This window comes from Tyto alba, unplaced genomic scaffold (assembly GCF_018691265.1).
Source record: "Tyto alba isolate M040663 unplaced genomic scaffold, T.alba_DEE_v4.0 Super-Scaffold_1000006, whole genome shotgun sequence".
In the NCBI taxonomy this organism is placed as follows: domain Eukaryota; kingdom Metazoa; phylum Chordata; class Aves; order Strigiformes; family Tytonidae; genus Tyto; species Tyto alba.
Window position 1 is genome coordinate 21,288,318 of NW_024881272.1, and position 26,825 is coordinate 21,315,142.

The following is a 26,825-nucleotide window of genomic DNA, read 5'->3' on the forward strand; positions in this document are numbered from 1 at the left end:
GTCTGGTTTTATTGATTTAAATAAAAATAAATTTATAGTTTGCTATCTCTTGTTAAGAACTATTTTTGCCTTGGTATTTTCCCATGGAGGCACTACTAAAAACATCTATGTACCTTCATATACCCATTCACTCTGGATAATATGCAATCTCTCTGTTTTAAAAATGCCTAAATCTCCATTTCACTGAAGTACTCTCTACATCTAACACTAGTAAAATTAATTTAGATTCAGCCTTAATAAAAAACTATTTTCCATAAAAAGAAAGGTATTTTTCTATAATCTGTTAATACTAACCTTTTGTAATCAGTGTGAAAATTTTTTAACAGTCCAGTTCAAGTCGTGAATTTGTTTTCTTTGATAATCACCATCAGTTTCGAACGTATTAAAGTTTTTACAGATAGAAAAATGAGAACTGAAGAAGCTATGAAGTTAGAAACAAAGTAACTATAAAATATTAATCCTGTCTCACTTAAGTGCTTTTCTTCTGCTATACAATCTATAGGTTTGCTCAAGTTGAAAATCTGGTATAAACTTGCCTGGACATGGAGATGAAAATCACTTCTTGTGGCATCTCTTCAAAAGTTTTGAACTGGGGATTTTCCTGTTTTACCAGATGTTTTACTAAAAATAGTTTAAATTTTTATATTTACAGAAAAAAAATCAATATTTTAAAATCACTATTTATAACAGTTTTAATACTTATGGTACCAAGATTTTATAAACTGAAAGTCAAACAATTTAAATTATATTTAATCTTGGAATATTAAATATATAAGAAGATTGGTAGTGAGTTTTTAGTTCTTTATGCATAATTCCAAGTATGAAATTAGTGTAAAATCAGTGTGATAATTGACATTTGCTGTAAATTTGTTCCACAGCATTTAGCTATCTTTCATCTAATTTGAATGTTAAACCTAAAAATAAAGGTGAAAAACACGGAGAGGATGTATTATATGGTGACGACCACTTCTGCCAGTGAAGAAATATTAAGTAGAAAAAAAATTACAAAAATAAAGTAAATGAAATTGTTTTGCAACCTACTGAAATTGAATCACCCTAATTTTTTATCCTAGGTAATTTCTGAATGCAAACTAATTAAAAAATGGTAGGTCATGAAATTTCATAAAATGCTTTCATTCCATGTGGTTGTTGGGTAGAATCCATAAATCCAAATCAAGAAGTACCGTTATCTTTGTTACCAGTCTCAGCAAAACCAATTTCTAGGTAATCTTTTAGATCAGATTGAGACATTGCAATGTACTATTCTTCTCATCCTGCAATTGTTTTGTAGTTAAACAGAGATCTTTTCTCTTCAAATATCAATATAGCATCTTTCAGGATGATTACATTTTATTAAAAAGAAATTAAAATAAAAACCAGCAAACTGTGCATTTAATGAAGTAGGGAATAAATGCTTTAATGATGATTTATGTTTCTCATGTTTAGCTAGAATAATCTTAAAGTACTTTAAACTATGCTTTTTAAAATACTGGGATTTGCACACTAATGCATTGATTATGATTCCATAACTGAAGACTGGAATTTATCCTCTTTTTTATGTATTAATTATACTGTGTGTCATCCCTAATCTTACAGAATTTATTCTTAGACTAGAGAAGGAGACAATGTATTTAAAATGAATTTTTCTGAACATTTTTGTGAACCTCAGCCTTTTCCATTACTGTCATTAATAGATTGCTTTTAAAAATTCCAATTAAACTGAACTATTAAAGTGATTATTGGTTAGCTTGTTATGCTTGTGTTTAGGGCAGGACAATTCTTCAAGGCATTTTTAAGCGGTTGACCTTTTGACATCAAAAGGTGTTTTTCCACTCTAATTTCATGCTGCAGCATTAGAGTTTGGATTAAGTCAATGTGGGGAAGATTTCTTATTGTTTGAGTACAACAATTAAAAGAACATTTACCATCAGGAATTTTATCCTAATATCTGACTTAAATGTACTTTGTTGCAGTTCAAGTCCATTACTTTCCATCTTAATCACTAGGAGTGGAACCATTTATTCCATTTTTCTGTGCAATGGCTTTTTCTATGCCTGAAGTCCATTATGTACATTCTTTAAGCAACTTCTGTTAGCTGTTCATAAGGACTCTGGCTTTTTTGTTTCTCTCTTCTTCAGTTTCTTCAACTGGTCCACATAGTACTTAAGCTGAGACTATCCTCTTTCTGAATACAGCTGGAGGATTACCTTGAGCATCCCACAGGTAATGTTCCAGTTAACAACTATGCTGAAAACTTCATTGATTAATTTGGTTTGGTTTGGTTCAGTAGAACCATCTGTTAAAATCTCTGTCTGGTTCCAGCAGGCTGTAAGAATTAGAGGCAAAAGGTATAGAAAAAGGACAATGGAAAGGGGAGTCACCATGTGAAAAAATAAAAAGTCAAACTTGCTTTAAAAAGGGGCAAGAAAGGTGCCCACCATTCCTCAAAATCAACTCATATTAATTTTGCATTTTCTGCTATTTTTAAACCCCAAGTATGAGATATAATTCTTGGTAATGGCATGTTATTGTGTCTGATGTTCTACCAGTGATAAATCTGCATAATTTTTTTGTAATCCATTGTTCTCCATTCCTGCCCATGTTCACAGTGTTGCATCTGTCCCTATTGCTTTTCTGTCTCATTTCTTTCAGACCATTTTTCCAAGTTGCCCACATCATTTTGAATCTTAAACCTCACATATTTTAATTCCCTTCAATGCCATTAGGTAGCTGCTATCTGCAAGTATAATAAATATGTTCTTTATTCCCTCCCCTGGGTCCTAAATGAAAATGTTGAACAAAACTAGATGTCCACTTTACAAGTGAACCATTGGCAACTGGACCTACAATACAGTTTTGCAGTCTTACAACAGTGAATGAAATCATATGAGAAATGGTTCATTTAACCACAGTCAGTCTATTTGGTTGCAAAATGTATGTTTGACAAAACATGATTGCCAATTTCCTAGGTTTTTAACCAAGTCTGTGATGCATAGATAAACCTGATATACAATGTAAGATGTTTTAATTTCACAATAAAGGAATTGGTTTCAATTTTTACATAACAGTACAAGAGCTTTTATTGCAAAATAAGAGGGCCTTTTTCCAACAGTGAATCAACACTATATAGACATTGAGGAATGGGAGATGAAACAAACAAACAAAATCTTTATTTTGCACATATCACTAGATTTGAGTACATAGAATGCTGTTGTCTAAAGTGATATTGACGAATTTATTCTACTATTCCTCTATGTTGTTCACATATTTATGCTCTACATGGTGAATTCTCTTCTTATACGACCCATACAACTGCAACACATACTACATTCTTGTGGAAGAAGGATGTAAGTTGTGGTGGCTGAAAATTAGTTAAGGAAAGTAAGAAGACAAGAGTCTTGTGATAATGTGAGTCAAAATACTTTAATGCATCTTTTATGAACAGTAGGATTTTTACTGCATGTAAAAATTAACCCACCATCTCTGAGCTTCACTTCCTTTAGAAAAATTCTATTTTCAATTGCGAAAATAACTTCAATAAGAAATATCATTGATTACTTGAAAAATAATTACCTGTCATCCACAAATGTAAATACTTAGCCCAATTAATATTATTTGAGCTTGAACCAATGATGCAATGATTTTGTTTGGTTTTCATTACTGACATTCCTTTTGATGGTCTTTTTTGTTGAATAATTCATTGTATATGACATTCCAATTAGTATACACTAAATTCAGTCAAAGACAGAAAAGTAAATTACATTTTCTGCACCATTCACTTCTCTTTGCAAACAGGCAATAGGTCATCACTTAAGACACTGCTCTGGAAAAGATGCTACAGGATGATGGATCACACAGTTAATCTGAATGAGCAAATTGCAGTCACTTTTTTAATACATGAAACCCAACTTTGTTCAAAACCCACAATTCTGAATTAGCAACTGACAGAATAAATACAAATGCATAGAAGACCTTTTACAAAGAATTATTTTTCTAAATTCTCTGAAAGCACAAACATAATTTTCATCATCATTCATTTGAATTATGCAGGAAATTTTGTCTGAGAAGCTGGCTAGATAAAAAGATCACACATCTAAGTCAGTATGTTTTGGGTATTAAATCAGATTGCAACTTGCCCAGATTGTTCTATACCTTTTAAAAAACTTTCTGGATGCAATACAAAGTTATTTCACCTCCTATAACAGCCTTGGTTCTATCACTGGTTTAATTTGGAAATGTATTTTTTATCAAAATAACACATTTTAGGCTAGCTCTGTATACTAAAAAAAGGCATTCATCTAAACTGCCTCTAGCTATTGCAGTTGCAAATAGCATAATTATCTGTCACATTTCAGTGTGTTTGCAATGATAAGACTGATCCAAATGGGAACTAATGCACTACCCGGATGTCTTTCCAAAGGAGGAACAATGAAGAAAGAGAATGGACCATGCATGAGGAAGGCATCCCACTGCCCTCACACAAGAATAATGTTTCTGTCTTCTCTCTTTACTATTGTTTCTTGTTCCTCCAAACCTACTCATCTGTAGTTTCATTTTATTTCATCATTTCCCTTCCAGGTAAGCCTTAGGGGAAATAATTGCTGTCTTTTTTTCCTGCACTCTCTCCACAGTGTCCTCACCATCTTTGAATATCAGGAGGGACAGCACTGAAAACACAGGATAAGACAAACTCCCTTCATTTACCTTGAGAAAGCTTTTCTTCAGCCATCAGATACAGACTGCTGCGGATGACATTGTCCTGACAACTTGAAACATTGGCCTCTGTTTCTATGGTCAAAACAATTTGGAAAACTAAAATCATGTTTTTCTTATTTCAGTGTAATAAAGATACTTCCACATTTCAGGTGGATTCTTACTATTAAAAAATTCTTACTTAATAAAATAATATTTTTTTAAAAATATTCTTTTCTTCTTATAGGTGCAGCTACATATCTTTGAACCTTTGCAAGTAAATTAATTGATTTTCATTTTTTCTGAGAAACTGTGTATCTGGATATGGACAAGACCCAAGGTGCCAGGAAGGCTTAAACTTCTGTATCACAGCCATGGCTGTAGCACCTGCCTGCCATCCAAAGCAATGCTTCACCCTCATACCAGGCTCTGCGACTTGAGTTAACTCCTTGTTAGCACAGTTTTAAGAGGCCTGACATGTATGCCTTTAAGGCCAGTGATATTTTGTTCTCCTCATTCATTTCCACTTTATTTGATGCAAGATGGATTTGTTTCAGACTTTTTTTTATAGAAAATGTGTAGAAAAATGTCTGGAAAGTAGCAATTTCAAACCTGCACTGCACTGGGGTCAGAAGTATTGGACAAAAAAACCTAGACAATAGAGGACACAGTGCTTTCCACGCTGATGCCAGTGTTTCTGGCCAGTCTGGCATCTACTGAAGAGACTATTTCTTGCCATTACCAAGGCTCTAGAGAGTGCTACCTTCCATTAAGCAATACATTTTACTTAGTTTGAATTGAAACATCAGTTTTCCAGGAAGTTCTGGGTTGTTAGAGGCCTCAAAAGATTTAATTTTACCAAACAAAAGAAAAGACACCAAGTGAAATGTTTTCAATGCTAATTTGGAAGTAAAAGGTAGTAGTTATATCCTGCACAGTCATGGCTGTGTCCTGAGTGTATTTCCTGCTCTTTCCCAGTGTTATTCCCTATTGAAGTGAATGGAAATGTTGAGAAGTTGGTAAATTAAAATTGAAAAATTGGTAAAATAGAAGGTAAGGAATACATACAAATTGATAGCTTCTTTAGTTAAATTCTGTATGAACTAATTTTATTTAAAAGTTGCCTTTTCATTTGTTTTTTCACATCATTTATTTTGGCATTTTAGCAAACTTCTTTTTAATGCAAATTAGGTGAAAAATGCTTTCTGCTTTAACATTAAATCCCTTGACTCTACTAATCTTCATCATGACTTTATCTTGTTAAAAATATGCTCTGCACACTACATTATTGCTTAATTATCCCACATTGCATTTTCATTGACAATCAAAAATGCAAAACTGCTGACATTAACTTACTAATAAACACAAAACCTCTTCTGCCCATTACGGTTGGAACAAAATTCAAATCATTTGGACAGCTGGATATTATAGTCATCTTTTAGTACTTGAAAAAAAAAGAAACAAACCAATTTTAAAAGTTAGTCACATCTTGTTCTTACAGTTTCCAGAAAAAACTACATAAGACATCTCCAAGTATAGGACCACAAAGTAATTGTGGGCCCAGCTGAAGCCACTGAGTTACTGTCAGTAATAGAATACCTAAGAATCAAGCTTCTCAACAAACACAGTAATCATTTAAAACACAAAATATTGGTAATTTTTAAGGATTAGAGGACAGACCTGTAATATAAAAATCTATATTTCCTTAATAAATGATGTGTATGTATATTTATCTATAGGTGTTTCTGACAAGAACAAAACAAAAACAAAATAAAATATAGACACCTGTGTTGTACCCTTAATAAATATTCATTTATTATAAGATCAAGCATATATCTGAACTATGCTACTCACCTAAAAGTGAGCTTCTTTGGTCATGATTTTTAAATTTTGACAGTCATAAAAAAACAGATAATTCAAAAACTATCTTGGTTAAAACTCAGCTTCCTAAAACTGGCCATTTACAGGTCCAAAGGATGCGATACATTTCATATATGGGTAATAAAGGTTTTATTATACAAGTGTCTGTTTATTAATCTCCATGTTGAAAATACGGATCACAATAGCCATACAAAGCATAAAAATCCTTCAGATAAATTTTGTTTGTTGCTGTATCCTACTGTTTGTCACTCATAACTTAATTTCAATAATAACAAAAATAAGTTTGACTTTTACCACGATTAAATGTGTTAATAAAGTAACTATCATAAAAAAGATCATCTATTATTCCCCTCCCCTTCAAGATAAAACTGCTAATAATTTGTTTCATGGGTAAATCTGTTGAATCTGTGCCAGTCTAATAGAGTTGCTGCAGAATGACTACAAACATTAATCGTATGATTTAATCCAGTTAAATGTTAGAAACATTGTTTAGAGATTAGAAGTGAACACATACTCTGGAGAGTGTAGTACAGTCTGTAAGAACTAACATTTTACTTTGGTTTTTTTTTTTTTTTATTAAGCACTTGCAAATGCTGCTGCTACAGACACAATAACACAGGAATTTTGAAATAATAGATTTTGTCATTGAGATACTTTTGCCATTTGCACCTGATTAATTAGTAATAGATGTGGAAGCAGCATTCTGACCTAGTTATAAATCTCCATGGGTACATGTATATTTATAGAATTCCTCTTTGGACGAGATCATTAGACAGCGTGCAATAAACGAACTTTAAATGATTTAGCAAGGTTGGTTTCTTGTCAACCTTCAAAAACACCTCTGCTGAGCAGAAATATTTATAACACCAGCACCAAAAGTTAAGTACAACTATCCTATAACATGTCCTGGTTTTAAATTTTACACACCTTATTGATATTTTGAACTTGCAGCTCAATATGCTATCTAGTGAACTTTTACCTGTGATGAGACTACTATTGATCCACACAATATCTAAAGCTGTTCTGATCTTTAAAAAAGTCTTTTTTTTAATATTTACTTTTCCTTCTTTAATACATATTAAATCCCTTTGTATTGTCTGATGCACTAAACTTGCCTAACTATAATACCAGTCTTAGGATGGATAATGCTTTTCAGATATACTAACTGTCTAAATTTATGAGCACAGCTGGTGTTCCTCCCTTATTGCTTTATAGTGCTTTCTTGTGGATTTTTCTCTGATAATATCTCATCCTTACATATCAGAAAGAAACTTGAACATTAATCATAAGAACATAGAGAAAGATGCCTCTGTGTTAGAAGCCTATGATTTTTTACAAAGGTAAATCTTTTCAGCTGAATTGTATATGCACATACATATCTATATGATATTCTCCTGTGAACACCTGCAAACAGTTGAGTTTAATTAAGCTGCAGCTGCTGCTGACTGAGAGCAGAGATTTACCAACAAATATGCTAACTTTACATTGTCTTTCACTGTGCATTTTTTTTACTCCCAATTATCCCTTTAACATTTTTTTTTTAATGGTGGAAACATTTTGAAATAGTAGCTGTGTAATTAAGGACTAAAAATCAAAGTGCTGTCTAAAGTGGTGGGCATGCAATGCAAGTAATGGTGCTCCCTAGATGAAGACCTTAGAGAGTAATGTATATGCAAATCATATCAGTTTACTGAGCACCTTGAAAGCCAAATTGCTCATCAGTATACATTTGGGAAAATGAAGAATATTCATAGATAAAGTAATGCAAGCCCCTGAGTTATATGCCACTTGCCATAGGATAAACTATCAATTAGGATACTTCCTAATAAGAGGAAAGGAAAAAAATTTAAAAGAAGAAATAAAACTTAGAATTTAAATAGAAAATACTGATTCTAGAGACAAAATGTAGTGGAAATTTATTTGCATTTATACTGTGAAAACAATAAGTTAAAGCCAGCTCATCTGTATTGACAGTCAAAGACCATCAGCAGGCAAGGAAATTTAAAGGTGCTTCCAACCTCTCGTGATCTACAGTTACTTTTCTGGGAAGCCTTATTGCTGATAAACTAAGCAAAAGAAAATTTCCCATCAGCTGTTCCATTTAATTGGTAGTAATCAAAAGCTATTTTATATCTTATATTTCCAAATTATCTCACTCTCAAATCACCATATTGTTGCACTGGGTGGGAAATGATAACTTAAGCAGCCCAGATCCTTTTATTAATCAATTTTGATCAATTATGATTCTTCAAACATCGAGTAGTAGTATACACAATGGAGATGTATAATGTCCAAAACAAACAGAAGCTGCTAATACATGAACTCAAGAGATTATGAACTGGGAAACTACACAGTAACTAAGAAGTCCTGCAATTTAGAATCTCAAAAATTAATTTTGATTTTTTAATAGGAAACTCTGTTTCATTTTCTGATATTTTTCAATAGATATGGCTATATAACAAAATGACATATGTAAAAATATAGCTATCTTAGGAGATTTATGTAGTAACACAATTTTTAAAAACCATTATGGTTTAGAACAGAAACACAACTAAGTTTCTATCTTTTATCTATCAGATATTTGTCAGTAGATCATATGAGAAAATAAATACATATATTATGTTCACTTATTCCTGTGGCAGGCTCTCTCTTGCAATTTTATAAAGATGTACTACTGCTTCACTGACACATCTATAAAAGTAATCTGCATAATTAGTACTTTCCAATGAGTCCTCCATGTCAAGTTGTACAATCTACCATGAATTGTATTTTCATCAAACTATGCATGTATCTCTCTGGTACTGAAACACAAGAACTAGTTTGTAATTAGAATCCAATAAAAGGATCCTATTATAGAATTCAATGTTAGATCTGCATAATCTGTTATATCTAAAATAATAGTTATGACTTCTGTAAGAGCTTCTGGTTAACATAAATTAATGCTTTCTGTTTCTTCCATCAGTCTGTCAGATGCAGGAGTCAGATCTACAGGTCCTCTGAGAAAGAAAATAGGAATTCAAATCCTGGAATGCAGTTTCTAATCCCTGTAATGCCACTGCCACTCTCTCCCCTGAAATGAGTCAGGAGGGTAGGTGAAATTCAGCTGGTGTCATGGAGCATAAAATTATTGCCAGGAAGTATTCCTACACTTCTAAATTTGCTTAAGCCCAAATGGGGATTCTTTAAGCAAGCCACTGCTGAGCTAGATGTTGAACTTGGGGGTGTTCAGGGGTGGCTGGCATGTCAGGTGGAGCAAGCACCTCAGAAAATACATTTGAGTCTGTCCTATTAAAACATTAGTCTGAGGTGGAGGTAGTGACCTTCATATACAAAACACTCTATTTCCACACTTTGCCTGAAGAATTTTAAAGTCATGCACCTGTCTCTCTGGGGAGCGACATAACCACTGGGCTACAGGTAGATCCTGTACAGATATGTTTCGTTGGCATCTGCCTATACCACTCTGTGGAAGGGATTTTGAGATCCGTTATTTCACAGGCAGGGAGAGATGGTCTAATTTAGGAACTACATTACTTAACAGGAGGGGTTTTGGTCCCAGAGCTGTAATGTAAAATATATAATCAGTGCAATTACAACACAGTCTCTGGGAAAAGGCAGAGGAAAATTTAACCTATATCACAGTGAGAAAGGAACTGAGCAAGGCTTTTCTCCATAGTGTCCTGATTCGGGCTGGAATAGAGTTCCTGTTTGTTTTAGTAGCTGGAGGAGTGCTGCAGCACCCTGAGACCCCAGGGGCTCCCCAGGTCCTAGTGCCCTCACCTGTGTGCGGGGGCGGGGGGGAGCACAGCTGGAGGGCTGGGCCGGGATTGGCTGATATTCCATGTCATGTGACATTATGCTCACCATATAAAGGCAGGAGAGGGCTGGGAGAGGCTGCCACTTCTGGGAGTGTGGCTGTGGGGTCTTTGTGTTCAGGATTGCTGGCCAGGAGCAGGTGGGGGTCGGTCGGTGGGTGGTGAGCAGCTGTGTTGTACATTACCTACTGACACTGCTGTCAGTGTATTATTCTGTTACTATTAAACTGTTTTTATCTCAACCTGTGAGTCTCCCTTTGCCCCTCTGATTCCCTCCCCATTCCCAAGTGGGGGGAGGGTGGGTGAGCGGCTGTGTGGCATTTAGCTGCTGAGTAGGCTCAAACCACAACACATAGTCAGTGCAACCCTGCAGGACAAGGCTACTGCATGCTGGAGGAGTGTTCAGAGTTGGGCATGAGCTGCAGGATGAACAGTGCATTTCTGAACATGTGAAGGAACAATAAAAACCCTCCAAAATAATAAAATTTGCATCTAGGAACCTTGAATAATACAAACAGAAGAATTTGGAACACTCAAATATTTCTAGGGTTAAATGTGAACTGAGTTCCTAGTGCCTTCTTCATTCTAGATGTTTATGCTGGACTGAAATCCCCTTTTTAATGCATCTACATCTCTTTTTGGAGGTGGTCCTAACTGTATGTGATACTTTATAGTTTGAACAATCACTTCTTTTCATATCATGGATTTTCAATGAACTAAAACTTTAATATTATAATTTAGTATAAATATTTTAAAATACCCAGAAATTTAAACATTTAGGTATACAGATATATTCCTATTATTTTGCTTTCTGATTTATCTAACTGTTTAAGCACCCAACTACCTTTAAGCACAGACTTTTCTTCAACGCTGTACAGCCAACTGCTGAAGTCTTACTGAAGCCAGTAGCAGCTCTGCATATGCCTAGATACTTTGTGGAACAGCTCTGAGATTATATACTTTCTTTAGCGCTTCTCAAAATTAGGGACTCAAAATAATTGTTGCCTTAATGTTAAGAGTAACAATGCTTACTATGCTCAAGGGGGTGAGACCTCGCTGTTCCTACAAGCAGTTTGTCCTTTGAGGTTTTTCTCTTGCACTTGTCAGTCATTTAGCTTTCTAGTGCGGTGTGCTGGAACGTATTCTGTGGTTCTTATTAGAATCCCCTTTCAGCTAATCTCAGGGACAAACTCTCAAAGATTTATTTTTTTTTTTTTAGCCTAAATACTCCAAAATCATGACTCTTCACTTTTCTTAAGCTTGACTTGAACAGCAAAAAGGAATTAAATTGGTTCCTACATAATAAGCCTGTTCTTTGGCATATTGAACCATCATACTGAGGTTTTTATGTATGTTAATCCAACACACTTTTTAGATGAAGTAACCTTTTATTTGCAAATTGTATTAACCAAATACTTCAATAAGGGTAGACCATGAAATAACATTAGAAAATAAATTGGCTGGTCATTCTGAGCTTTTGACACCTAGTTTTACCCTTTCCTTCTTTGATCTATTATAATTTACCTAATAAGGCAAGCTCACAGGGTATTTTTTTCAGAAACATTAGACATTTCAAATTTTACATATTTTACATCTAGCTTTTGCTGGCTAGGGAGCTCATTAGCAGTTACTTCTTGTGGTGAATAAAATGCCACCTGAGAGTAGAAGAACTCCCTAATTCACAAGTTCACATTCTTTTAAGAGGTCGCTTAACCTTTAAATCAACTGCAGCGTATTAAAATTAAGCTGTTTTCAGCAGATAACAGATTAATCAGTTGTATTGGAATTTTCAGGTTATGTAGTTACATTGGAATGTAACTGTTTAAAATATTGCCAGGCATGAAATTCCAATAGTTAAAAGTCCGTGCAAATGCTTCAAAACATAAGGGATAAATTTGTTTTATATGAGATGCAATCTTTGAAGAGAAATACCTCATCATTGTTTTGACTACTGTAATACAAATAATCAGCATAATATCTGGAGTTAATAATAGTATCCTAGACAGCAAAAGAAATGAGCAGGAATTGCTTTCGGTTTTAAATTCACAAATGTAATTTGTGGAAGGTGGCAGACTGACAAGCCTGGGAACATAATAGCAAAACAGCTAATGGAACTACAAGTTCCCTAAATCACTGAATATATCTTTGTGAAAAATTTCTTTGGCAGGGCAAAAGTCCCAAGGTTTAAAGTGTTCCTGCAAGTTAGAAATGATTGATAATATTGTTTTTGAGTTGTTCACATGAACATTTGGCAAACTTTTGTTTTTAATGTGCAAATTCCTGTCTATGAAAAAAAAATGTGTATACTAGGTATATGAGTTAAATTGCTTGCTGGGAAGCTTTGCATGATAGAAAAATCTTCTATTTCCTTGACTGGTCTTCTGACATCCAAATTCAAGGGAAGTCTTTTCCATTTTACTTGTTAAAAATAAGGCTACTACAGTTTAGCTGAACTTTTATTCTTGCTAAGTATTTTGTTTCATCCTCATGCTAATGGAAAGAAACCCAGTATCCTGAAAGATTCAAAAATTACTTGACTGTATGGGGTTTGGTTCTGTTGAGGCTTTTTAAAAATTGTATGGCTCATGGTCATTTAGATGTTTTAGAAAAGTAAGTTGTATACTCACACTGTCTTGCAAGTGAAGTAGAACCTTAGTGTTATAAAATAGAAATCAATAACTCTCCTGTAAACTCACACAAAAATATGCAAATCATGACATACAAATTTTGCTTTTGATTTCAAAATTTTACTAATAATAAATATTAAATTTGAAACCAGTGCATTTGAAAACAGTTTTATGATGGCTGTTTCTACAACAGCTTTGAAACTCATATTTAGGCTTGCAATTTGATCACATTCATGCCAACTAAAGCGGTGACCTGTAATATACAAAACATGTCTTCTAAGAAGCTGTGCAGGTAAATTTTACAGCAGATATCACAAGATTTTCAGACAAAAGGGAATAAATATATCTATCCTTTGGGGAACACCTTATTCTTAATGGCAAAATTTGCAATGGAATCCAGAAACAGATGGAATTCATGAATTTTGACTGTGATGTAATTTTAAACCAAGTATGAAACAATCTGAATATATATTTTTTTTCCTTTCTTTCAATACTTTAATTGAATCAGACAGTTAAAACAGTGTGATTCACTGAAGCACATAATGATGGTGATCAACTATTTTGTTCTGCATTTTTTTTTGTTAAATGGTATAGTGTAGTAATAGAAGAACATTTTTCCTAAGTATAGTGAGAATGATTCTGCTCATGTCTGAAAGTTTCACATTTATAACTGAAATAAAACCTATGCTATCAACGTTAATTTATTAATAAGCTACACTTATTTAATTTCTGAATAACTTTTCATTCATCATACTTCAATAATAAATGTAAATGTCTGTCACTGCATAAGCCTAGTGAGAGAAACTTGATCTCGGATTTTTAAGTAGAATAACACCCACAATTTTAGTGTGATTTCTCCCTTCAGACCAAAATCCACTTTGAGATTTTAAAAACCACTACACTAATGAAACATTATTTATTAAACTTGTTAATGTTTTTAAAAAATTAGATACAAATTCATTGCAAAACTATTTACTATTTTTTTTTTCTCCACTAAAACATTCTTAGTAGAATTGTAGAATGGTTTGGGTTGGAAGGGACCTTAAAGATCATCTCGTTCCAATCCCTCACCATGGGCAGGGACACCTTCCACTAGACCAGGTTGTTCAAAGCCCTGTTCAACCTGACCTTGAACCCTGCCAGGGAGGGAACGTCTACAGCTTCTCTGAGCAACCTCTTCCAGTGACTTACCATCCTCATAGTGAAGAATTTCTTCCTTATATTTAGTCTAAATCTATCCTCTTTCAGTTTAAAACCATAACTCCTTATCCTATCTCTACACTCCCTGATAAAGACTCCCTCCTCAGCTTTCCTGTAGTCCCTCTTTAAGTACTGGAAGGCTTCTAGAAGGTCTGCGTCAAGTCTTCTCTTCTCCAGGCTGAACATCCCCAACTCTCTCAGTCTGTCCTCATAAGGGAGGTGCTCCAGCCCCCTGATCATCTTCATGGCCTCCTATGGACCCTCTCAAGCAGGTCCATGTCCTTCTTAGACTGGGGACCCCAGATCTGGACACAGCACTGCAGGTGGGGTCTCATGAGAGCAGAGTATAGGGGGAGAATCACCTCCCTCGACCTGCTGGCCACACTTCTCTTGATGCAGACCAGGATATGGTTTTGCTCTCTGGGCTGTAAGCACACATTGCTGGCTCATATTCAATTTTTCATCCACCAATACCCCAAGGTCCTTATCCATAGGGCTGCTCTCAATCTGCTCATTCCCCAGCCTGTATTTGTTCTTGGGATTACCCTGACCTTGCACTTAGCCTTGTTGAACTTCATGAGGTTTGCATGGGCCCACCTCTCAAGCCTGTCAAGGTCTCTCTGGATGGCATCCCTTCCCTCCAGCATGTTGACCACACCACACAGCTTGGTGTTGTCAGCAAACTTGATGAGGGTGCACTCAATCCCACTGTCCATGTTGCCAACAAAAATACTTAGTACTTAGATACAGCTTTACATCATCCATGTACTTGAAAATTGAATAAGGTGGTGGTCTTGGTATTATTTCCAGTGAAATAACTAGATTCAGTAAAGTTAATGCAGAATGATAGCATAGATATAAATAAAAACTTTTCACACTAGTGAATACCTGCATTTAGGACAAAATAGAAGAGATTTTGAAATTATTTCTCTGTTAAGAGAACCATTTTTTGTTCAGTCTGGGAAATGAGTTCTGGTGACTTGCTGAAAACTGAAATAGGACATGTGAGAGAGGGAAGTTGTGGGTCTCCTGGATACAAACCTGTCTACCTCATAATTTGATGATATTTCAGAGCAACTGGAGAATGAGAAATCAACAATTTGGCAGCCTTAACTATATGTTTCCTTAAGTATATTGCTTCCCAGAGGACTTATGAAAAGAAAACAACTAATGCAGAAATTATTCACTAGAAAATGTACTTAAACAAAGACTCTAACTGCAGTCTGAGAGAAGGCAAGAGAGAAGGCTGCTTCCTTGCAGATGTAAAAAGAGAGTGGGGAAGGGGGAAAATTTGGGTTGCCCCATCAAGTTAGTCCTTACTGAACTGAGCAGAGTGCAGTTAAGATCACTCAGACCTGATGGGCTGTGCCTAAATTAGCATTTTCTTTTAGAGTCTCAAAACAAATTTTCCAGCTGTCTCAACTTGCCATACTCAGTTCCTCAGACTGGACTGGGAGAACATAAATTTTATCCAGTTTAGATGAGACAGGATGGGAAAATGTGGTCTGAGAGCTCAGCCAATACACTTTAACTGCTAATGGATGATCAGTCCAAACAGCAGATTAGAGAAAGAGCCAGTCCAAAGTGAAACTCCTGGAAAAAACACCTACTATGGATGTTTCTCTCCAAAAAGCTGTTTCTGCTCATCCAGTCTTCTTGAAAGAGCCACAGAATTCATAGAGATACAGCACAGAGGATGGTCATGACTCAGTGTAATGTGACACTAGCTATAAATACAATACCAAACCAAATACTATCTCAGCTTGTAATGCTGTCCTCTGAGTTCATGAAGTCTCCTTCCTACAACTTCCCACCCAGCACCCAACACTGCTAACAAAACACACAAGGCAAGTGCACAGCCATATACGTTCTACCCATTGTTTTGTGCTCATTAAGATTATTTTTCTAGTAGGAGACAAAAAATACTTGCTAACATCACCTGGAGACAGTTTTTCACTATTTTCCCAGTTAACTGTAGAAAATTAGTCTACTCTTCCAGACACCAGTCTTCCTTGACTTCCCATTGCTACATTCTGGCTACTTGATCACTGCTCTCATTTTTAAATTTGGACCATTGTGCAACAGTTTAGTCATTTTTTATTATTTTAGTAAGAAAACAATGTATGTTCAATATGAAACCAAATTAAGATTCCCATAAAATGTGGACATACAAAAGTATTTCCAGTATCGAATCTTAAATTTCTCTGGCTGTGACATTATTCTACTGATATAAACAATATACACAAATACGGCCAAAGCAACCACATAAAGTAATACATTAAATATTATAGGACAGAGAGAAATATGCACAGCTTTAAAAAAACTTCTAACGAAAGTTTAAAAAGAATTGAAGTGCTGAATTTTAAAACTGGACAGATCATGAAAAAGGAATGTCAAATGCAAAGCTTTATGTCAAATCAATGTCCAAGTCAAGATGATCTTTGCTGTGTTTAGGTTCTGCATTGATCTCACCCAGCAAATTCTTTGCAGATTTTAAGTGCCCAGAATACAGGTGCAAAGAGATATGTTGGCTTACCCCCAGTTGAGATTTAACTAAATAAGACATGAAGGGGTTGGGGGAAAGAAAAACAAAAATTTTTTAATGACAAACTAATTTACAGATTTAAAGTAGAAGATACCTATTTAATTATTTTTGACATTATATTTTCTCTGTACTCAGCTTTAAGGGTCTCTTTTTAAAATTAGTTACCTTAAGAATACTTGGAGTTCACACCACTCTCAGATGACTCCAATATTCAACTTAATTTTTCAATATTTTCATGGAGTTGGAGAATTTTTTATTCTGACTTATACGGGTGAAAGTGATAATACCGATTTTACTTTCTCAGAGATCCTTGGTAGGCTACCTGTGCATTTGAGATTTATTTCCGTGTGCACACCCGTTTTTCTCTGTAGGAAGTCAGTGACTGTACTTTTCATCCATGTCAATAGTAGTCTCCTGAACCTCAGAGTTAGCCCTTGGCTCAAGAGCAAGCAATGAGAGGTTCACCATGTTGTCCTGGGAACCTGAAGAAGCTGATGTCTCTCCAGTCCTTGCAGGTTATTTTGTGTACACTAGACCAAAGACCCTTGAGGTCAGAAGCCTCTTAATTGAACAAAGGTCTAGCACACTTTACTTTTGTTTTAGGGCATCTCAATTGCTTTCAGTAACCTGCAGATAATCTGTTCTATGACCAAACCAGAAAATAACATGATTGAGTAGTAAGAAAAACAAACACTAAACACAACCCACAAAATCATTGAGCTGAAACTATGAAATGCTCTCTCCCAAAAAGGATAACATTCGTCACAATAGAAGTTGAATTTAAAACAGTATTATGTATGTTAAAACAACTGTGAATTTTTTGGATGGTGCATGAATTTAAGTTCTCCATTTCAGTAAGGCAGGCACAGATCTAAATCCAGTGCTATTTTTAAGTCACATGACAAAAGTGATACGGCAAAAGTCAGCTCTACAGTAAAGCTATAGGGAGAAACACAGTAATATTTTTTTAATTAATTTTGTTTTAATATTAAAAGATTAAAGGATTTAAATCAATATTGACAGATTTCCGAGCTTTCCTGACTCTCTGTGCTATCAAGAAATATACAATTTCCATATTATCTTGACAATGTGCAAGCATGGTCTTACTCAGGACTGGAGAGAGTAACAAACTCTTCACTAACACTGAATTATTAAGCAGGTTTATAAAAAGGTCAGGTCAATACACTCCATGCCAAATAAACTGTCTTTCTGTGGAGAAATGTTATGTGGAAAATAGGAAAGAATAAGTTATAGTAAAGTTAAAGACACATATTTATGAGTCTGTATCAGTAGCTATGAGTCCTTTTATTCATATGGTAAAGGTCACATAAACTGTTTCAGAGAAGAGACTTCAGAGATGCTCTCCTTGACTTTACCAAATTAAGCAGTCTGTTATTGAACACCATGCAATATTTTTTCTCTGAAAACATATTCAGTGTTGTGCGTCCCCTCCCTTGGTCTTTTCAGGTGTGTAAGATACATATTTTTGTTATACTGCTTTGAAAATATACACGCAGGTAAGCTGTGTATAGTATTTTCTACTGCTGTGGATATTTCATCGATCAGAGATATAATGGAGGTGAATCAAGAAAGCTGATGTTTCTATGCTGTAGAAAAGTATGCATATAGAGAATGCAAGCATTTACTTTCTGTCTTAGTATATGACCCAGACAAAAGACATGGGAGGTTTGTAAAGTACCAGTGGCTGTTCAAAATGAAAAAACAAAACAAAACAAAGGTTTTTCATTTTTAGAACTGAATATCTCAATTCAGCAAAAGTTTTGCACGCTAGTTTATATTTCACTAGCTAGAACTACAGGCAAAGTACTATATATTGTTAAAATGTATTATTAACAATAGTTAAATTACTTATATAGATCTTAATAACCTTGAAAAAAAATCATTACTTCTAAAATAACTTAATTGATTTTTCACTTTTCTGTAGATAAATGTTTCACCACAGTCTCAATACATCTCCTCTTACAAGTCACTACAAATACATCATATATTTTTATTATTCTCCTTCAATTCCAAATATATTAATTATTACTGACACATTAATAAGGGTTTGTTTCAGAAAGCTCATTTTATTACTATTAACACACATGTGAAGTTATGTGAATCTAGGACAATTGCTGAACACCAAATTCCTTCCATTTGTATGAAATCTAATCTGGCAAGACTACAGCTATGAACTTTGGAAAAGACTCATTTTTTTTTCCCTAGAGAAGACCGTCAGATATGAAACAGTGAATCTTGCTGTGAGGCTTAGCTGAAGTTGCAGGTATGTCTAGGAATGCAGAGATCTGGAAATCTGAGGTTGCTCTAGATAGGGCTGACACCCCTTTCCTTGACCCATGCAAGGTCATGCTATAATTATACTTGAGCATAATGCTCTTAAATCTATTTGCCTTACAGATGATCGGATTTTCCCTTTTATTACTCCTGCAAATTACCAGTTACTTGCTTTTGAAATAGAGATTCTTGTCTTATTTACTCTACTTCACTTTTCTCCTAGAAACTCAGCAAGAATTGACTTCAGTGGGACACACGTGCTTAGGTACTTGAATCAGATTGTGCCACACAGTAATTATATCAAATCGCTGCTGTGAGAACAGATCATGATGCCCTAGATATCCTCACAAATGTAAGCAAAACAGTGAGTATACAGGGGAATGGAAGAACCCAACCCTTTTGCAAGACCTGTACAATTCACTCTGAGTTTCTTCAAGTGATGATTATGTTCTCATTCCTCATAGAAACTTTCTACTAAATAAGCAGTTACTAGTGTGGAGACAGTAATTCTTTTCACTTTCATATAGTGTCTGCAGAGATCAGCAATTATCAATAAGTTGTATTTATTTTTCTGAAGATTAAATATACATTATATCATTATTTTGAAAATTATGCTTCCCAGGAAGCATACTAAGCTTTATATCATACTCTCATCCTATCAGCTTCCCAAAGTTTGGATTTGAGACTGAAATCTTGGGGAAGAACGTATACCCATATAGAAAAAAGAATGAAAAATAGATATGATACATAAATATTAATTCCTTCTTGCTTTGAAAAGAATGAATGATCCTCTGATCTTGCTCTAGAAGATTTTCTGCAAAACAGCTGTGCACTTGTCACTGTTGATCAAAGTGCATGCAAGCAAATTGGAGATTGACTACTTTGAATGCACTTTGGATCAGGCCATTAGCTTGTCTCCAGAATAACTACTATCTGCATAAGCAAAGGGGGAGTGCAGGGTAGACAATATCTGACATTTATCATTCCCTGTGTTGACAGGAAATTTCCATTCAAGGATCTCCATTCATTGGTTTCTCTGCCACTGATTTTCTAGTGATTTTAGGAAGACAGATAAACTGAACAGGTCTGATTTCAGTTTACATACATTCCTGTCTTTTTTTTTTTCCACCAATAAAGTTTATAAAACATTCTGTAATCCTGGATGGGAAAATGCTATAGAAGTACAAAGTAGAATACTATTTTTGCTCAGCTGGGATTTGTGAGTTTGTGCACTTATAGTCCTAATGTCAGCAGTTCATTTCTTCCATGTGAAGACAATGTTCTAAGAACTTTTGATATGCAGGTGTTTGACATTCAATATACATTTCTTCCTTGGTCAAAGAAGAATCTTTCTTCAGTTCTCTACTTTAGCATTTACTTTTAAAGTCCTAGGTTAATACAGTATCTCCAGTATCCTTCTAAAGAAGATAACAAAGTATCTGTCCCTAGGGCAGCTTAATGATCACCTAAAAGCATCAATTGACTTTTCTTTTTGTCTAACTTTCACTTGTCAAAAAACTTATCTCCACTGAGTTTTTAATTCAAACATGCAATATAATTTACAATATCAATAAATTCAGAAGAATCATAAAATGTCTAAGTATATTTGATCTACTCTATTTTAAGGATTGGTCTAGGTTCTTTTTAATGAAGCAGAAGCCACTAGAAGACATTGCAAGCACTAGTTTTCAGAAAGCAGTGGTTTGATTTTCAAGAAAGCACAGGTAACATTTCCATTTCTTTCTAGATTTGGAAATTCCCTATTCTATGTTGAAGACTCCCAAAAGCCCTGCCTGAATCTGTTGCCGCTGGACTATGCTCTCCCAAGAATGTGATATCTGCCACTGTGATGTCCTTTAAATCATAACATTCATTGGTCCAGGTTTTTGCACCATGCAAAATTCTTGACACAGGAAGAGTCTGCAGTTATTTCTTTCCAGTCTTATAGCAAAATATCTTCATTTACTTTTTTATATCTCAATTTTACCCAACGGTTAGGGGTTTGGTTTTTTGTTTGTTTGGGTGGGGTTTTTTCAGTTTTTTGTTTTGTTTGATTTTGGTGGTTTTTTTTGTTTGTTTTGTGTTTTTTTTTGTTTGCTTGTTTGTTTGTTTGTTTTTTTATTTTTTTAATGTGGCAATTAACCCATTACAAATCTAAGCCTCATAAGCTAAGCCTGGCCTTTTCTGTTGTCTTTTATTTCCAAGAGTTTCTATCATGCTATACAACCAGGATACATTTGTTTCGCTCCAAGCAGGCATGAAATGGAAGTATGATATCTGAGATGGAATATAAGGTTATGATCTTAAAATGTCAGCAATCTAGATTTATACTGTGATAGTGGTGTTGTAATAATATTGGCTATGGTAATAGTGCACTTCATTGTTTTATGACTTTAATCTTCAGAATGAGACACCACAGTTAAAGTTGGAAATTGCTAACAGTGCTGGCCCAAGCAACACCATCAATTTTGAGCATACAAAGTAGATCTGGTAGGCTCCCCCATCTTTTTATCTTTTTAATTTTAAAAAAAAAAAAAAAAAAACAAAACCAAAACAAACTAACTCTCCATCAATTAACTCACAGATTATAGGGGATACATAAACATGAAATATTGTGAATTGAACCACAAATAGTGAATGAATCAACTTGAAGAGGTTTTTGGAAGTCAGAAGAGTAGCTGGCCATCTCAAGGACACCCATTTCCTGAAGGATATGAGTGCCAGTTATAGTTTACTGTTATTTTTCTCAGAATACTCTATGTATAAAAATTCTCATGTCAATTTTAACAAAAAATAAATAAATAGATAAATAAGGCTGTTGTCATATGAGCAAAGGTCCCAAATACTTGGGGCTCTGAATTACTATGACAATGCTAGGTGATCCGACAATACAATATTGTGTGCAGAGAAATTGAATGAAGTGATGATTACTAAAAATAAGCATATTAGGTTTTTTATTAGGAGGAAACAGTATTTTGGAAGTCAAAAGTCAGCACAGCTTACAGTCATATAGCATTTTTCTCTTAGACAAATGAAAATGGAGACTAGTTACTAAGGATCAGCTATAACTTTCTAGTAAATTAGGACCTATAATGCAATAACTTAGCATAAATGTAATGTAAGAGATGATTAAGTGTAAATGTAAGAAAATTTGGTCCCAAAATACTACCAAAAAAGTACCTCAGCTGACATTACTTTCAGGTGGTACTTTTCCAAATCTTCCTTGTGCTGCAGATTTCAGGTTCATTACATGGTTACCTAGGAGGTTTTTCAGTGCAAAAAAAAAAAAGAAGCTAAAACCTTTTCAAGTACTATATTCACAAAGTGCTTTTTCTGTAATTTTAGTGACCAAGACCGAAATACAGATCTTTAAAGGCCTTTTTTTGCCTCTCTCTAATCTGGAAGCTTTTAAGTTCTCTAACTGCACAAATTTCCAAGTTACTTTTGTTAGAGTTTACACTTCTACCATAACATACAAAATCAACAATGGGTGCGAAGCATTGCTTTGCAAACTTCTTCCTTGTCAGACTGTCATTAGCTAAAACCTCAAGCATGTTTACTCTTCTCTCTACACTTACATGGTTCCTGAATCAAAACATACTCGTCAAACTACCACATAAACACTAAACTCTTGATGGTGAGAAGCCCTCCTAGACCACAAGTACATTAAAAGCAAACAAACAACAGACATCACACACACCCCAAAATCCAAGCATTCCTCTGGTTATTTTAGCTATAAGAACATCTGACAAAGTAACCCAGTAACAATCCTAAAACATCAGGCACTACTAAAAAAAAATCGGAAGAGCTCTCCTCCCTCACCCTAAATAGCTTAAAAGTTAATGTAGGTAGCTTCTGTGGATCTGAACTCATAACCCTCCCTGTTTCAGTCTGACAAAGGGATTTAAGTCCAGTTTGTCACTCTCCTGAGACCCTGCTGTAACCATTAGGCTATAGCACAGTCCAAGGTAAATCTTTCACTCCATCCAGCTGACACTATTCCATTTGGTATAAATAATTAAATGAAGAAGGATGGGAATATGACTTTCCCACATGATTGCCCTAACCACCAGGCTATAAAGTCAATCTCTCCTTCCTTCTTTTTTCCCCAGCTTAATTAATATTTAATTGTTTACACAAAGTGGAACAGTTTTAATAAGAGAGAAGTTCTGAGAGACAGAATTCCCAGTAAGTCAATACTTGGGACACTTTCCTGAGAAATGGGAGATCTACCATCAACTCCCAGTTTCAAATTAGAGAATCAAGCCTGCTTTGTGGAGTAGGAAAGAGCCCCTTCTAATTTTGAAAAATGGAGCATTACCTCCTAAATATTTATTATGTTTATTTTTGTAAGAAACGAGTAGCATGGCTTAGGCACTGAGCTGCAGGTGATGGCCATCAGTTGCAGATCCTAGCTGGAGGAAAGGGGATTGCAGGCTCATGGCTGAGCATCATGTCTATGTTTAGCAATTCCTATTGCTTATCTTTCCTGGTTTGCCACTCAGCTCTTTGCCTTCTACATACCTTATCTTCAGTCACACAGCATGTGCTCATAAAGTGTGCAGACACTGAAGCCTGAGTGCCTGACTCTGTAAGATGGGGTGACGCTTGTGAGGCACGGAAACAGGACAGCCAAAACCGTTTGTGATTTATAAATCATTCTTCAATATATTTGCACTGAAAACTCCTTTGAATTTTCATTCCTCAAAGCATTCCTCAAATTAGGTTTGAGTTCTGGGGCAGAGGGCAATACCAGTGGGAGTAAAACTGTTTTATGGGATATTTTACAATTCAGGTTGATTGTTCTGTGGGACACATTAGTAGAGCTGCTACTGTCAGCTGTTCAGGAGTGGATGGTTTTGAGATGTGGAAAACAAACCCCTGCAAGCTTGCAAACACTTTGTTGTTTGCCCCTTAGGCACATCTGGCAGAGAGACTGCTGCTGCTGACATGAACTCTCAGGTCTGATCTCACTGCTCCCAGGATGAAACAGTTAGGTAAATCTGATGTGAGGGATCAGGAGTCAGCTTGAAGCACAAGGAGAAATTGTCTTTTTCTGTGAAATACTTCTATGAAGTGAGACCAGAAAGAGTAACCACACAGGGATTGAATGATATTTTTTACAGTAGGGACCAGTGAGCTGTCTTCCCCCTCCCACCATTTTCATACTTTTTTCTCTTTGACAAGGTCTGTAAATACGTCAACTAATCTCACAGAGATGCACAGAAGACTCATTCAAAAAGGTCAAAAGGTCCACACAACTCTTTTGTGTTAATATTATTCACATGCTTCATTTTTTTCAAGCTATTTCCTAAATCCTCCTCTGAATATTTTCTTTTCTCATTCTTTTCCCAAGCCAAAAGGTACACAATAACTCATGTATTTAAAATATAAGAAAAAAGTGCAAAGTATCATTTACACAATTTGGAAGGACTACTGGCCCTGTGAAGAGACTTATAATGCAGTGAATTCTGGGAAATAAAAAAAAAAAAAAAAAAAAAACAAACAAACAGAAGAAAACAAAACGACGTGTATTGTGAGACTTAATGTAACTGATGCTTTGTCTTTACTTCAAGTCTGGCCATCAATTAGTTCACAGGAACGCTTGATCTGTAGTGAATCCTAATCCAGTCATTTTAGGAAGCTTTAGCTTCATCCCCCCACTGGACCTCAGTCCAGTTTCACAAGGTCTTCATCAAATTCTCATATATTTTTGATCCTACAAAACCCACACCAAAAACCCAACATAAAAGACAATATAACTTCTGTATGAAGCATTCTTGCTCAGTCCTTGCAGGCTTGATGTACTCAAAGATCCCAATCTACCTTTCACATAATTCCAGCAGACTTTATGGCAATTGAATGCTGTTACCATCTTGTGAGAGCTTCCTCTAAAGTCAGATCACTCTAGTCTTATCCAATAAATCATTCTTCATTTCAGGTGTTTTGAGGTCATAACCTCAGAATTGGCCTCAATCTATTCTGTCATTTTACCTACAAAGGCTGCCCAGAACTGCCTTACTCAAGTTTTTGACTTTCACAGACAAGATATCCAAGAATCATTCTGAGTTATTACAAGTCTATGGAAGCTGTCTATGAATAATTTGCTGACAGCTCCATCATTTCTCAGAACCTGCCACCTGATAAAAACCATCCCATTCCAGTTTCAAAGAAGCTTTCTGGCAGTCGTGGGAGCAAAGGGCCCAAATTTTCTCCTCTAGCAAGTACCCAATGTCAGTGTATTCTGGTTTTACTGTCTAAAAACTCATTCTTAAGAGAATTGGGCCTCTAGGGAAGCAGAAAGATACATCACTTGACATGTCCATTGACCCAAAAACTGGAGGAAGGTGCCTGCATCTCTTGCAGATTTGCCAGATTTAGCTGCAGGTTTTTTGTAGCCTCTTTCACCTCACCCTCTTCGCTTTCCTTACAAACCAGAGGGCTTTAGGAACAACATAGCGAAGTCTATAAGCCATACTTCTTGTATCTCTTGTCTTAAACACTACCTATTTTTGTCTCCCTTTTTTAACTGTGAGTGAGACGGCAGAACCCGGAGATGGCTGTGCATATTTTCAGCCCTTTCCCTGGATATTCCTGTGCTTCTGGCACATCACCACAGAGCTACTGGTGGTAGGTCTGAAATAGGACCTAGTGCTAAGTGAGCTACTTATAATGTTTTCGGAAAGAATTTTCCTGTTCCTTTTCAGGATCCACCTCTGCACAGAAATATTTGATTGGGACCTCAACTCTGGTTTAATTGCTGACCTAGTCTTTGGAGGAATACAAGACCCACCTTGCCTTTCTAAACAGTACTAATTTGTGGGACAATACTTTTTACATTTATGTCAATTGTATGAACTGTTTCAACCATCAGAGATAAGGTTAATTATTCCTAAACAGCCTATCCTACATAGCTCACTCCTACAGAGTCTATCAGATATTTCCTGATGGGTTGCGTACATACGGTAATTATTGCAAACAATTTCAGGAATGTTGGAAGGGAATATTCATTAAATCTAAGAAGCTTCATCAAATTTAGACAAATAAAAACATGTAACTATATAGTTACTGAATAAAAATAAATATGAAATTTTGAGGGGAAAAAAAGAGGAGCAACATTGAGTTAATAACAGAAAAAAGTCAGTAACTCTGGTAATCCTCCTCCAGCATTGAGGAAACAAGAAGTAATTCATTTCATAGTGCTTCTTCCCTCTCACACTTTCCTGTATCTTCCTCTTCTCACCTCAGCCCTTACATCAATCTCTTGCCTTTCAGCACTCTACACACACACACACAGAGTATACATTCCTTCAGGGTAGCCTGCAATTCCCTTACCTGTTTTGACAAGAAATGCACATTGAGTCACATGCCAGAGGCCATGGTTACACGAAAGTCACAGGTCAATAAAGATCACTTACATTTCCTATGAGCTTTTTCATCCTCTTTTTCCCCTCTGGGAGCCAGGGCCTCAGAAAGAAAAGAAAGAAATGTCAAGGGCCCCTTTGTCAAGTCCTTAAAAAAAATCCCCAAAACCCACCATTGGATGCCCCCCTCAACCTCTTGTTACTTTGCCCTAAGGAAAGTGGCCTTTTTCTCTTGGCCTCCTTCACCTCAAAGGAGTTCTTCATCCCTTCAAGAAGTTGGTCACTGACTTATCTCCCTCCCTTGTTGATGTACAAAAAACTGGAAGGGATTAGTCAGTATTATTTTAAAATAGTCTGTTACAACAACGCCAATAAAATGATCTACATTGTATCACAGTTCAACGTA